Source organism: Neltuma alba, unplaced genomic scaffold (genome assembly GCF_004799145.2).
Source record: "Neltuma alba isolate B1F8T4 unplaced genomic scaffold, ASM479914v2 tig00010414_pilon, whole genome shotgun sequence".
Taxonomy (NCBI): Eukaryota; Viridiplantae; Streptophyta; class Magnoliopsida; order Fabales; family Fabaceae; genus Neltuma; species Neltuma alba.
Window position 1 is genome coordinate 23,075 of NW_021635316.1, and position 15,853 is coordinate 38,927.

The window sequence follows — 15,853 nt, forward strand, 5'->3', positions numbered from 1 at the left end:
TTTGTCCTATTATCATTAGCTACCACGATCACCCTGGTCCAAAAAGATTAGCTACCACCATCATAGATCACAATTATCACTAGCCACCATTATATCTCTGAACATTATCAGTTGCCACCACCATTATAATAACATAAAAGAAATTTCTTCTTTAAAATACAGATATAGGATAAAAATTTTAGATGAATATATTTAAGTTTTAAATAAAAGATATTTTTATAAAGTAATTTTTATTTGAAAGAAATTTCGTCAGCTATTGTAGCTACCACCATGATCATAGGCCACAACTGTTAGCATCCTTCACTTCCTCTACCCCCATCACTAGTAGTCACAACTACCACTATTAGCCTATTACCAACTACCATAATTATCTGTAGCATAACGAAAAAAATTTTCCTCTAAAAATATAGTATAATATTTGGGAAAATCGAAAAAAAGGCTGAAAATTGCGAAATTGCAAATCAAATATTTTGTCAGAATTTTATTGTTATTTGCCATTTGATTGTTGTTACAACCTATACAAGTATTGTAACGGATCCTGACTTGTGATTTTGCAATTTTCATGATTTTTATTAAGATTTTCACATAATATATCTAAAATTTAAATAAAGGGTATATTCATAAAAAGGTTTACTTTTATTCTACAGAGGATCATATATTATATAACCAAGTATATGAGATTATTAATTTATATAATACATTTTATACAATCTGATGCCAAAAAAACATAACATATAGTATTAAAATTTTCCCAAATTCTATCCCATCAAGCTTTTACAATACTACCTCCAATCCTATTTATAAGGCCTTATTTGTAGTCTACAAATAAGGCCTTATAAATAAGACTAGAGCGGTAGTTTTTTTTTTTTTTGCCACCACTAGCTTTTATAATACATTGTTTGCAAAACAGTCCCTGAATTATGTCCACAATTCAAATTTTTTTATTAAAAAAAATATAAATATTTTCCTGTTAGAAGCAATTTTATTCAAGGTGCTATCAAATTGTGAAGAACTAACCCATTCTTTTAGACTTAACTCGGCTAGTCAACAATCCACAACTTTAGCCCGACAAATATTAGTCTCAAATTTAAAGTAGTTTGAGAATACTCCGAGTTATAGCCAAAAAAGCCCTATGTGAATGCTTATGAAGATACTTAATGATAATCTATCAACAAAGTTCTTACATCAGTAGTAGGGTTTAATTGTATTATCTTATAGATTATGAGCAGATTCCTTACTAACTGAAACAATTCTTATCAAAGTGTGGCCCAACATTCTTTCCTATACTTAATGCAATCTTATCTTCCTACCGACCCAAGATTTCTTGGATCCAATAGGGGGAAAAAACAGTTCTTCGTCACGTTTCAGTTGCTTGACTGCGATCCCTGTTTCTTTCACTTTCGAGTGAGACTGGTCGATCATTTTATTTGGCAGGTTTGGTGAATCGTGAACGTTTCATTGATTCTATGGGCATTCTGCTACGTCACTACCATGGTTTCTCCTAACCCAGCTTCTCAATTCAAACTCCTTTTTATTGAACCCCATATCAGCATACCTCTTAAAAATCCTACCATTGCCGACGCAAAACATAGTTCAATCTTCGCCGAGAAGGTTGACTGTGAAATTTCGGGCTCCTCTTGTGGGATTAAAAGATGCCATTGAAGGCCGTTGCTGGGTCCGCAACGATGGCCGAGAGTGCCAACACGCGTCACTCTGGTGAATCGAAGGGGTTTATGGAGGAAATGAGGTTTGCGTCAATGAAATTGCATACGAAAGAGCAGGCTAAGAAGGGAGAGAAGCGTGCCAGTCAACCTGAGGAGCAATCAGTGGTCAAGTGGGAACCCACAATTGAGGGGTATTTGAGGTTTCTGTTGGATAGCAAATTGGTTTACGATACACTGGAGAAGATCGTCGATAATGCTGCTTTTCCTGCTCGTGAGTTGCATCTATGAGTTAGTTTTGAATGGTTCCTGATATTTGTTGTTAATTACTGTATTGTTGATTTTTTTCCCCTTGGGGTTCTAATTCTACTTGATGTTGGCTGAATGTTCTTGTCTCTGATTTGTCGTTTGCATCTGAGTTAATTTTGAATGTTTGCTGATATATATTGCTTGTAAGAAAATGGGCCAGTCCACCCTTGGTGGATTGGACCCAAGCCCATTTATCATTTGGGACTCCAGTGTAAATAGCAAAACTCTTGGGTCTTTAACTGTAATTTTTGTCTTTTCATATATTTTGCCAAAAGGCGGGAACGGTTGTGCAGAGGAGACGGTTTTGGGGAGTTACATAACTGATAGATAGGGATTAGTTTATGGGGAAGTGACTTGCGTTTTTCTTTTCTCCCCTTCACGATCAGACTCTCCTCTCAGTCTCTCCAAAAACTCTCCCACCGGTGTAATTTGCTGTGTCTCCCAGATCCGACTCCGTCACCGTGATCGAACCTCCGCGTGGCAACCTGACTTCATTGCAGACTCCAGGTATGCCCAAAAACCTTTATTGGTATCAGAGCGTGTAATTTTTCCTGTTGATTCTGTGGCTTGCGTTTTCATATCAGTATTTTTTTCTGACTATTCGGTCTAAGTAACTTGCGATTTGCTTCAATATATTATGCAAATCCTCCATTTTACTTTCAGTATGATAGTTTTTGTGTCTTATATTTATGTTTAGACATATTGGGTTGCTTCTTTGCCTCCGTGAAGATCGTTTTATATTGTATATTCTTTTGGCTGTACGGTTCTCGTTTTTGAGTTTGCTTAAAATCAAGTTTTTAGATTTCAAAATTTATCCCATTGCATAGAGCTCAAAAAAACGAAGAAAATGATATAAAGTACGCTAAAAACGGACATCGGACGGCGAAAATACGGAGGAGAGAAGAAATCGGGTCTGACGGGTCCGTCGGACCCGATCCAGTTGCAGAAGTCGGGTCAAGACGACCCGGCTGGAGGTTGAAGGTGACCTCCGGGGCCAAAAAGTCGTCGTTTTGGCCCCTGCTTTTGTTAAAAAAAAAAAACTACACTGGGCTGGACGCAGCGTCCAACCCAGCACTAAAAAAAAAAAAAAAACGAAAAAAAAAAACAAAACTGGGCTGGACGCGTCGAGCCCAGCACCCAAAAAAAAACGGATGATTAGAGTGGGCTTACTGTTTGGGCCAGTACAGTGACAAGCCCAAACAGTATTTAAAAAAAAAAAGGTCTCTCTAAAAAAAAAAACGAATTAAAAATTTTTTTTTTTTACCCAGCAGCTCTACGTGGCGCGTTCTGCCACGTGGCACCCCACCTTGGCATGTGGGGACCACCACCTGAAAGGTGGTGGCGAGTAGAGGCCACCGGAACGGCGCGTGTCGCCTCAGAGAATCTACTGGGCGGCGCGTGTACTACACGTGCCGAGAAGGTGAGTGGGGAATTTTTTTCAATTTTTCGCTAATTTTTCCTTCTAGAGGCGCGTGTAGGCGCATGGGAGATCCGTTTGAGGTGCGGTTTGTCTCTAAAAATCCCTAAAATCAAGGTCTTCATTTTGATATATAATTTGATAGTTTTGGAGACAATTAAGGATCTATTTGTGAGTATTTTCAGTGTATTTTCTGGTATTTTCATGCGGAAATAAATTCCAAAATATTCAAAGTAATTTAAATTATTTTGTTCTAGGTGAAAATGAAGCAAGAGGCTTCTAGTAGCACTGAAAATATCCAAGATGGTTCATTGGCATACTTATACATGGATAATGCAGTTCCAGAACATGAACCAGAGGATGAGGATCCTGAAGAGGACCCTGAAGAGGTTCCTTAAGAAATCCCGGAGGAGTTAATGGATTCTGGACCTGAGTCAAATCTTTATTTCCCACTGAACCCCTTCGTACCGAACCTCATTTGGTCTGTAATGATTCGCTAGATCTTCCCAATAAAACCGAAGTAGAGGAAGGCAAAGAGGTGGATCAACCCTGTACCCCTGCTTTAGCTATGAGAATAGCTGAAAGAGATGCAGCTAAATTAACAAACATAAAAGGCATCAATGGCGTGCTCGCTAGCTACGTCCATTACATGACCGATAAGAAGAATACCGAATTCTACCTTAGAGTCATAATGGAGTACATAAGAGCAATAAGGGTTAGAGGCGGACCTAAAGGCAAACCCATAAGAAAGTCTTACTGGATTTGGGCCATAGAGCTAGTGTCCTCCTTTATGAACAAAACGCGCAAACTTAGAAGCCTAAGAAAAGCAATGCTTGATTACCTTTATGTTCATATCAAATGATGTAATATTTGTATTCGCCTTGAATTTGTGGTTTCATGCATTGTAAACAGACTAAGTATGTTATTTCATTTAATGAAATTACTTGAATTGTTGTTATATGATTATCTTGTGAATAATATGTGTATACTTTTTTATAAGTGGGAGCTTTTAGGAGATAAGACTTCTAAAGGTTACATTTTTGAAGTGCTTATATAGTATTCTTGATAGAATATAATGATAATTACTAGTATCTTTGTGATGGGAGGTACAAACGTATTATCCTGATCATAGATCTTGTAATTTCATTATTTACTGATCGAGGATAATATAGGCACATTACATTGTATACTTCATTGTGCTATATGACTGAAATGTTCTTTGGTTCGGTTCTCTTTAAAGAGAACATAGATTAATGTGGGATAGATTTGTCACAGAACTAAGAATGGCAACCAAGAACATAATTGCTGAATTGAACAAAGGGGAAAAGCTTAACGGGGACAATTGGGACATCTGGCACCGAAAGGTCCAGTATATCCTAGAAGAACAGGATGTGATAGAGCCTCTCACCACTGCTATGGTTGAACCTGAAGCTGGCAACACGGTCCAGCACAGGAGAGACCAAGAGGCATATCTAACCTGGAAAAAGAAGAATAGCATAGCAAGAATCACGCTTTTGAGCTCCATGGTTGACGACCTGATGTGCGAATTTGAGTCGCACAAAACTGCACAAGCCATGTGGATAGCATTGAAGGATAAGTTTGGCGGAGTCTCTACGACCAATCTTAGAAGGTTGACGATTAAGTTCGATACCTATAAGCTCAAGCCAAACAATCCTATGAAGCAACATCTGAGAGAGATGGCCAATATGATCCGGGAACTGAAGGAAGCTGGACATAACCTGTCTGATGAGCAGCAAGTGCAGGCTGTCATCAGGTCACTCCCTGCAAGTTGGGAGCACATGAAAGTCAACCTAACCCACAATGAAAACATCATCACTTTTAATGATGTAGCTAAGCATCTGGAGCTGGAAGATAAACGTCTAGAGGCTTACAAGAGCTCTGGACAGACTTATTTGACTGAGGATGCTGGTACTTCCCAATCTAAGCCCAATTTCAAAAAGGGCAAGAAGCCCCAAAAGAAAGGGAAGAAGGGCGGTCCTCAATTTAAAAAGGGCAAGAAACAATTTAAGAAGAAGGGAAAGAAAGGCGGGAAGAAGAAGCTAGACCTGAAGAAGGTCAAATGCTTCACCTGCCAACAAATGGGCCATTTCGCACGTGACTGTTCCAAACAGGCTGAAAGCGAAAAGGTATTAGTGAATTATGTGAATTCACATGTTTCATATGTTTCTAGTACTGTTTTTCTAACAGAACCTGTTTCTTCTTCTTGGATTATAGACTCAGGCTCCACAGACCACGTAAGCAGGGATCAGGGATCCTTCGTGGAATACTGTCGGTTGCCGTATCAAAGCAAGTGGCTTTATGTTGGGAACAATGCGAGAATCGAGGTACGAGGCATTGGCACCTCCAAGCTTGCTTTGCGTGGTGGAAAGACCTTGATACTCCATGATGTGCTTCATGCTCCTGACATCCGACAGAATTTAATTTCTGTTATTTGCTTAGTAGACTTTGGGTTTAATGTTTATTTTCATGATAAAGTTGCAGACATTTCCTTCAACTCTGAATTTTATGGTTCAGCATTCAGATTCCAGAAATTTTTTGTTATGGATCTTGCTTTTGGTTTTAACGCTCATGATTGTTTTGCTATTTCTTCAAGCAATCCTGATATGAATATCTGGCATGCTAGACTAGGACATATTAATCAAAATAGAATGATTAAACTAGCAAAAGAAGGAATGTTGGGCACAATCCCTAACATGGAAATGTCCTTATGTGAAAATTGTCTAGCTGGTAAGGCAACTAGAAAACCTTTCGGTAAGGGAACAAGAGCTGAAAATCCATTGCAATTAATCCATTCTGATATCTGTGGTTCGATGAGTGTGAGGGCGAGACACGGAGCTTGGTATTTTATTACCTTTATTGACGATTTTTCACGATATGGTCATGTCTATCTGATCTCGCATAAGTCTGAAGCTCTTGAGTGCTTTAGACGATACATAAATGAGGTAGAGAATCAAATAGACAGTAAAATTAAAGCATTACGTACTGATCGAGGTCGTGAATATTTATCTGATCAATTTAAACAGCTCTGTGAGGAAAAAGGGATAATTAGACAACTAACTATCCCTGGCACTCCACAACAGAATGGAGTGGCTGAGAGGAGGAATAGAACTCTTCTAGACATGGTTAGGTCTATGATGGCTCAAGCAAACCTACCAATTTCATATTGGGGCGATGCTTTGTTAACGGCAACCTTCATACTTAACTGTGTGCCCTCAAATCAGTCACTTCCACACCCTATGAATTATGGACAAAACGCAAACCGGATCTAAGTGTCCTAAGACCCTGGGGGTTAGCAGTATATGTTCATGATGGTTCCCACAAGCATGGGAAATTGGGTCCTAGAGGAAAGAAGTGTATTTTTATAAGGTACTCTGAACAATCCAAAGGATACGTTTTCATAGGTGAAAACGAAGATGGAACAGTGACTGAAATGGAATCAAGAGATGCCACATTCATTGAGACTGAATTTCCTAATAGAGGAGATGTTGACCGTACTGTATCTCTTTATGAGACACAGGAACAAGTCAGTGCAGAACAAATTGACAGACCAGAATCGTCTAGGTGTGTCAATCTGAGTGGGAGCCAAGAAAGGTCAACACCAAGACCTGAACAAAGAAAGAAAGATAAGCAAATAGCTCCTGTCAGAAGGAGTAACAGGGAAAGTGTTCCCAAAAGACGCTTTCAAATAGAAGGCGAATCTCTCTTAGTTACTCCAGAAGGGGATGATGAGCCCCGTTCTATACGGAAGCCTTGTCAGGTCCTGCAAAAGATGAATGGATGAAAGCTATGGAAGAAGAAATGGACTCAATGAAAAAGAACCAAGTTTGGGTGTTAGTTGATCTTCCAAAAGGGCGTAAAGCCATTGGGAACAAGTGGGTTCTCAAAATGAAAAGAAAAGTGGATGGATCAATTGACAAATACAAGGCTCGATTAGTGGCAAAGGGGTACACACAACAGGAAGGAATAGATTATGAAGATACATTCTCACCTGTTGTGCGTTTCAATTCTATTAGACTTATTCTGGCAATAGTAAACAGTTTAGATCTAGAATTACATCAGATGGATGTAAAAACCGCATTTCTGAATGGTGATCTGGATGAAGAAATCTATATGGAACAACCATTAGGTTTCATTGAAAATGGAAAGGAAAATAAAGTTTGTAAACTCAAAAGAAATATTTATGGATTGAAACAATCATCCAGACAGTGGTATTTGAGGTTTCACAAAGCAATAACCTCATATGACTTCCAAATGATAGAGGAAGACCACTGCGTCTACATTAAGCGGTTTGAGGGTAATTTTGTCATATTATCCTTATATGTAGACGATATACTATTAGCCGGAAATAGTCTAGATTCGGTGGTGGCTATTAAAGAATGGCTTTTGTCGAATTTTGAAATGAAAGACATGGGTGAAGCAGAGTATATACTTGGAGTTAAGATCCAAAGAAATTGTTCAAAATGAATCCTCTCTCTTTCACAAGAGAATTATATCAACAAGATTCTTGAACGATTTAACATGAAAGACTGCAATCCCATGAGTACACCCGTTGCCACTGGAGTGGCTTTGAGTTCTGACATGTGTCCCAAAACCGAATCTGATAAAAAGAAGATGGAAAGAGTTCCATATGCCAGTGCTGTTGGTAGTCTGATGTACGCAATGATGTGTACAAGACCAGACATCTGTTATGCAGTGGGACTGGTGAGCAGATTCCAGTCTAACCCCGGTGAAAAGCATTGGAAAGCAGTGAAGAGGATCTTGAGATACTTAAAGGGCACTTCCAATTATGCACTGTGCTACGAAGGAGGTGACCTGCGTCTTGTTGGGTACTCCGATGCTGATGTAGGCGGAGATGAAGAAGAACGAAGGTCAACTTCAGGTTATACCTTCTTGCTCAACAATGGCGCCATATGTTGGAGTAGCAAGAAGCAAACGTGCATTGCCTTACATTCAATGGAAGCTGAGTTTGTGGCATGCACTGCAGCAGTGCAAGAGGCTTTATGGCTGAAGAGATTTATAGAACACCTTGGATTTGGAAATAAGAGTACCAATCTGGTGATGGTATACTGTGACAATACTGCAGCCATAGCCTATACTAAAGATCCTAAGTATCACAGCAAAACCAAGCATATTGACATCAAATATAATTTTGTTAGAGATTACATAGCACAAAAGATTGTTACTGTACAATATATTTCAACCAAATGTATGGTAGCAAATCCTCTGACAAAGCCAATAGGCAAAAAAGTTTTTAAAGAACATGTACAAGCCCTTGGCATACGTAAAGTGTAATATGAATGCTTCATTAATGAAATTGTATTTCGTTATCACTTTATGTGTCTGTCCGAAAGTATACAATGTCTAGTATGTCGTACAGGTTAAAAAGGTTGGCTCTCTTACACGGGCAACCGCCTTTGACACTCAGGTGGAGTGAACAAAGATGAGACATTTGTGTTCACCAGTAAAGCAGCAATGAATGCTGATATGGTAGGGAAGAAACACAAACCTTATGTCGCCTTGACTAAAGTGTAGCAAGTCAAGATGAGATCCACGTTAATAAAGCTGGATCGAAGTTTGGAATCCCACTTCCATAATACCTGTAGCCAGATAACAAACTCTTCAACGTCGACGTCATAACAATGAGTAGAGTTGAAGAATTTGGGTTTAGATACTGAGTGTGTCTGGACCTAAGTCTGTACGGTGTTAATAATAAATCCAAATCGACATACGCTCTTATAGTAAAAGAGTAACACCGTAGCATGTGTTTCATACCACATGTGCTGAGAGAACCGCAAAAGGGAAGCAAGTGAAAGATCCCTGCTTCATTGCTGTGTGAGTCCCAGGGAGGAATTATCCTCCTATTGGTGTCCTTTGACTTTGACAATATCATGAAGATATGTTTCAGTGACTGCTACTTTGGCATATGTCCTATGGTCATGATTGATGCGATCTAAGGTAGTATGCTAAGAAAGCGACTGATTCATTTCAAAGTGATATTTGGGCGAAAGGAAGATTGACTGTGATATACACACCTATGCTAGTGTCTGTGACATGTCCCTTATGACATTTTGTGGTCGTAAGTGTGGATACTAAACATAAGAGAAAGGTAATCTGAGTCAACTATTGACTCGAGAGGGATTAGATTTACCATGAAAAAGTGTATATAAGTAAATCTAGGACATCTGAGGCATAATTTTAAAATTCAAGCTACACAAAGGAGAGGGTGACTTGTGCTGATCCTTTAAAAGGGATTTCTAGTACAGGGACCCAAGCGAAGACGTCATGCCCACGCGGTCACGGCAAAGCACTAAGTATGAAATTGAGGGAAGGTGAAGAGACTAGACCCGCGACATCTAATCCACCAAGTGTGAGTGGGAGATGTAAGAAAATGGGCCAGTCCACCCTTGGTGGATTGGACCCAAGCCCATTTATCATTTGGGACTCCAGTGTAAATAGCAAAACTCTTGGGTCTTTAACTGTAATTTTCACCTTTTCATATATTTTGCCAAAAGGCGGGAACGGTTGTGCAGAGGAGACGGTTTTGGGGAGTTACATAACTGATAGATAGGGATCAGTTTATGGGGAAGTGACTTGCGTTTTTCTTTTCTCCCCTTCATGATCAGACTCTCCTCTCAGTCTCTCCAAAAGCTCTCCCACCGGTGTAATTTGCTGTGTCTCCCAGATCTGACTCCGTCACTGTGATCGAACCTCCGCGTGGCAACCTGACTTCATTGCAGACTCCAGGTATGCCCGAAAACCTTCATTGCTAATATTGTTGTTACGATTTTTCTAACTCTAACAGTATGTTGGCTAAGTTTTTTTCCCCCCCCCTAATCCTTTTTTTTTAATCTTATTTAACTTTTAGGTCTCTCTTGCATCGTTGCAGATAAATAAGGTTATGAAGTAAACTCGTCTACCCATTATTTTCATCTTTTTAAGCTTTCTTCTATTGTAACTTTAGGATTTCAATGTAGCAGTGGAATTGGTGGGTGATATTACGTTTTTCAAAGTTTTATTTGGTGCTTTATTTAAAATTTGAATCGCATAAAATGTTATTGTAATAATCCTGGCTAATCCGTAATTGGAGCTGATGTTGTACCTGGGTTAAAGGGTGTAGCTGAATGCACACGTTCTACTATTTTAAATTTTAACACTCCCACCCTGTTTTATAAGTAATCTACAATTCATGTTATAACTTACGAGGCTTAGTCCATACACACTTCAAGGTTTGCCATTAGAAAATGAGTGTTTAAAGAGCTAAAGAACCATGTGAACCATGTGAACCATGCAAACGCCTCAGCTCTCTCTATATCGGAAACAACCCAGAGTAACAGACCCGTATATTTGAGACTTCTTTTCTTTTCTGTTTCATCCTCATAGTTTCCTCTTTTGGGGAATTATTGGTGTCATTTATATTAGTCATTTCTGGCTGGCAAAAAAAGAAAAAAATTTATTGCTCATTTCTGGCTTTTAGACTTGCTTGCCTCAGAAGCTGGTATTCCTTGATGTTCATATATGTGAAATTTCTTGTATTTTTCTGTTATCAATTCTGGTGGCCAAAAGCTGAAATTCTTAGTTTGTTTCTGTAGATGCTGAATTCAGAAATACAAGATTGTAAAGGTCAGCAAACTTGGCAAAAGATCTGGAATGGTTCAAGGAGCAAGGTCATACCATTCCGGAACCTTCTTCACTTGGTCTTACCTATGCACAGTATCTTATGGAGTCATCTGCAAAGGATCCCCAGGCCTTTATTTGCCACTTCTACAACATATACTTTGCCCATTCTGCCGGTGGTAGGATGATTGGGAAGAAGGTAACTGATCATATACACGAAAATTTTCACAAGAGATTCATTGTCTGTCATGATGATTTAACAAAAACTAACTGGTTTAGAAGTCTCACTCGTGGATTGGCATGTCTATAGTATTTTGAAATGGTTCTTTGGTCCATCTCCTTTAGTCTTCATGATCATTATCTCGATTGTTACACATTACACATGATTCTGAATATAAAAGAACGAGGAAGATTTGAAGATGAAGTAGGAACATAACTGTGGTTCTTTAGTCCATCTCCTTTAGCATAAATTCTTCATGGTCATTACATCGATTGTTACACGTTAGGCATGATTGTGAATATGAAAGAACGAGGAAGATTTGAAGATGAAGTAGGAACATAACTGTGGTTCTTTAGTCCATCTCCTTTAGCTTAAAGTCTTCATGAGCATCACTTCGATTGCTACACATTAGACATGATTTTTAATACTATGAAAGAATGAGGAAGATCTGAAAATGTAAGTTGGAACATAACTTCTTCCACATGTTATATGGATTCATGCACAAAGTTTTACATTGGACACCAGTGAGGATAACCATCTAACTGTTAATATACGGTCTTTTGTAGAGTTTTGCAGCAAATTTACTATTCATGTTCTGCTTTCCTACCTTCTTACTATGCTTGCCTAACACAACTTAGTGTGAAAGACTTGAACAATGGGATTCCTTATTCATTTGTGTTCCTGAGAATGAATCACTATCCAGCATTTTTCATGTGTGGCTTCCCACGTGTTTTGGTTTAGGCTGAGTATCTTTTGATTTCCAGCAAAAATGTATCTCACGTCAGTGCTGACTCTTTGCATAACTATATATCTTTATGATGTTTTAGGTTGTTTATTTCATCTTTTTTATAGTCAATGCTTTGTTATCAATCTATACTCAGAGAGTCATGGCATTATTCCCATTTCTTAGTTTTTAGCTTTAACCTGCAGGTAGCTGAGAAGATACCGAACAACAAGGTGTTGGAGTTCTATAAATGGGAAGGTCAGCTTTCCCAACTGTTGCAGAATGCGACGGACACGTAGAATAAAGCTACAGTAGTGAGTTTCTTGTATCATGAATCTTTACCTGCTTACCCATTGATTGTTGTTCTATTACCTATAGATCTCTATTTTGTGTGGAGTTCACCGAGTGTCAACAATAATAAAATATGACATGAAATGGGGTATTTTAGTAGAAAAGCTGATTTTTTTCCCTATTTAAATCGGCTTACGTGGTATTAATTCAAGTCGAGATAGTGAATAATTTGCCCAGTGGTTTTTGTCAGGGATGGACTCGAGAAGAAAAGAATTATTGTTTGGAAGAAACTGAGAAATCATTCAAGCTTTCAGGCGAAGTTCTGCGTCTGATATTAGTGTCATGATAACAGTTGTACTGCTTCCTATTTGCGTAATTATTGTGTAAATAATGGCAAAAGCTTACAACATTGTGTGACCTGCATATTATGTTATTTTATTTTCAATTCATAAGGTTGCCTATATTGGTAATTATGCATGTTGACAACTCTGTTAATGAGTAAGCATATTTTTCAACTTCTGAATTGCAAAAGGTATCCCGCTTTCTCCTTCTCCTGTACACAATGTTAGTCACTTTAATTAATTTATCATAACCAAAAAAATGGTAGACAACTCATTAAAAACGTCTCAAATTGAAAAAATTTTCAACTTTACTCATGAATGAGGTTGTGAAATAAAGTGAAAAATATAAAGAGTGCGTTGAAGTATTAATTGCAGAAATGAAACTAACAAATAATCACTAATTATTGTTTAAATGATTTATATTTTGAACTGAACAATTTTTTTAGGGTCCATTTGGTTTGAGGGTAATAGAAGGAAGAAAAGGGAAGGAAAAAAACCTTCATGGGTTTGATTAAAAAAATTAAAAAGGCGGGGTTAAAAGCTTTTAATTAGAACTACATAAAGATCAGGTTGGACTGAGTGTATGTCTGAAAAATGACTCGGTTGGGAATTTTGGTCCGAAGACTGAGCAAGTCTGGTTAGACCTGGGACCAAGACCAAGTTGGACATGGTCCACTGGTTTACTAGACTGATCCGAGTTACTTTTCTATTTATTTTTTTAAAATTCACTACATATTTTTAGCTGCAAAAATAATGCACACTGGAATTGAAAAAAATTACCCACATTGAAAGAAAATAAAAAATATAAGAAAGGCCGAACAGCAAACATGAAATAGGAGACGCTCATGCGAACTTGAAGATCATAGCCGTAGCAATAGAAGATGCAAACTGGCAGATGGCAGCAATGGAATATTCAAACTGAAGATGGTTTTTGATGGCGAGCTGAGGTAGAAACTAATGCCAGAAGAATTTGATGGCATTCATTGGAGACGCCAGATGACATTATTGGGTTGATTTTCAATGGAGAAGAAAAAGTTATTCTGCAGGAGAGAAAGGGACGAGCGACCCCTGTGTAGAAGGAGAGAAAGGAACAGGCGAGAAACAGATTAAGGCAAACACTAAATTAATTAACTACATATTTTTGACAAAAAAAAAATTCTACTTGGACTAGGTCAAATCACATGATCTGAACAATCAGTCCTTAACCCGGTCCTACCTGATAGTTTAGTCTAGCCCGCTTAGTCTTGTCTTGTTGTTGGGTTGTACTTTTCAAGAACAGGTTGGACCGGGTTATGTCGGGTTAGACCAAGCAGACCAGGTTAGAGCATTTTTGCACACCCCTACTTTCAACTAGTTTTACTTATTCTTGTATTTTACATCTTTATTTTTCATCCCATTTTTCTATTTTTTTTTAAATCAAGTTCATTAAAAAAAAATTTTGCCTCTCCTCATTTCCTCATACCAAACAAAACATTAGAAGCAATGGGAATATATGCATACCGGCACTTAATTCATAAAAGGCATTGGGTGTGTAAACATCGCTTAATGTTTAATAAGTAAACTTAAAAAGCAATTCACAGGGAGAAAATGAGCGAAAATCTCCAAAGAAAAATATTATTGAATTTAAAATTCCAAGTCAATATTGGTTACTATACTTGTAAAGAAAATGATTACACTCGAAAAGTAAATGATAACACATTTTTGTAATAATTCTTGATTTGAAATTTTAAAATTTAACAGTCATGTTTTTAGGATTTTCTCAAAGATGACCGTCAAGGTGGCCTGGGAATGTTTTAATAATTTTTTGCTTTAATAATTTATGTTGGTTTCAATTAATAAAGTTGTCTTCAGGCCAAAAAAAAAATCATAAAGTTGTCTATATCTGTACCTATAATTGTTGACAGCTCTGTTTAATGAGTAAACAATGTTTTTATCTTCTGAATTACAAAAGGTATCGTGTGCGTGTGCACCACCTGTCCAGAATATTTTTTTTTAACTAATTTATCAAAGCCAAAAAATAATAATTAACTCACTAAATATGTTTCAAATTGAAAAAAGTTTCAACTTTACTCATTAAATGAGAAAGTGAAGGAGACAGAAAAATATACTTACATTTAAGTATTAATTGCAGAGATACAATTAACAAATAAGCATTAATTACTCTCTATGTAATTTATATTTTAAATCAAACTATTTTTTTAGAAGCGGTTTATATCATGACTAGAGAAAATAAAAGATATTGTGTGTCTAAACATTGTTTAAAGGACTAGAGAGCAAACCAGAAAAGCAGCATAGCGGGAAAAAATGGTTGTCAAGGTGACCTGGGGATGTGCGTGAGTAGGATTGGGCCGATGATGGCCCAATAGATGTCTTCAGTGGACCAATGCGCCTCGAGACCAGGGTGTAACTTGATTGGCTCAGTGTTAGAACCCGGCTTGATCTCTTGTGATGGGAATAGACCTAATTAACAAAGAAGTCATGTGCGCAAAACATTAGAAAAGTAAATAATAATAATAATAATAATAATAATAATAATAATAATAATAATAATAATAATAATAATAGTAGTAGTAGCAGTAGTAGTCCTAATAATGAGGGTTAATATCATCTTTAATCCCTAAAATTTGATCTTATTTTGGTTTTGATCACTAAAATTTGAAAATAGTGATTTTGATTCTAGAAATTTAACCTCATTTAAGACTACCTAAAGAATTTTAGTCCTAAGAAGTGTTTTTTTAGTTAGTGACCAATACTAAAATACTAAAATAAGAACTAAATTTAAGACCACTGGTTTCAAAGTTCAAAGACAAATACTAAAATCAAATCAAATTTCAAGAACTAAATATGATTTTAACCCTAACAATACTACACTCACACCTTCATGTTTATTTTTGCAAACACGTAAATTCTATTCCAAAGAACAAAAATCACATTCACACCAATAAAAGGCAGAAATAAATTTGACCAGATTTTAAAAAGGGTTTTTAATCGTAAAATATAAATCATAAAACAATTTATAGAAGTTAACTATGATTAAAATTATGCTAAAGTATTAAAACGCTAACATGGTTGCCAAAAGTTTAACTTTTTTTCTGGTCATAAAAAATTTAGGTGAATTAGGTCTCGAGAGCTTATAAAGGTCAAAACATGTCTTTTAAGTTCAGAAAACTTAATTCAAAAGTTTGACTTAATTCAAAAACAACATAAAAGACTTAAAGCACACAAACAAGCCCCCCAAGCCCGCCAACAATCGTT

General features: G+C 37.2%; 1 pseudogene; it reads left to right on the forward strand.

The window, feature by feature from the left end:
- Nucleotides 1-1,360: 1,360 nt before the first annotated feature.
- On the forward strand, nt 1,361-12,734 carry LOC114756487 (heme oxygenase 1, chloroplastic-like; annotated as a pseudogene).
- Nucleotides 12,735-15,853: the final 3,119 nt, after the last annotated feature.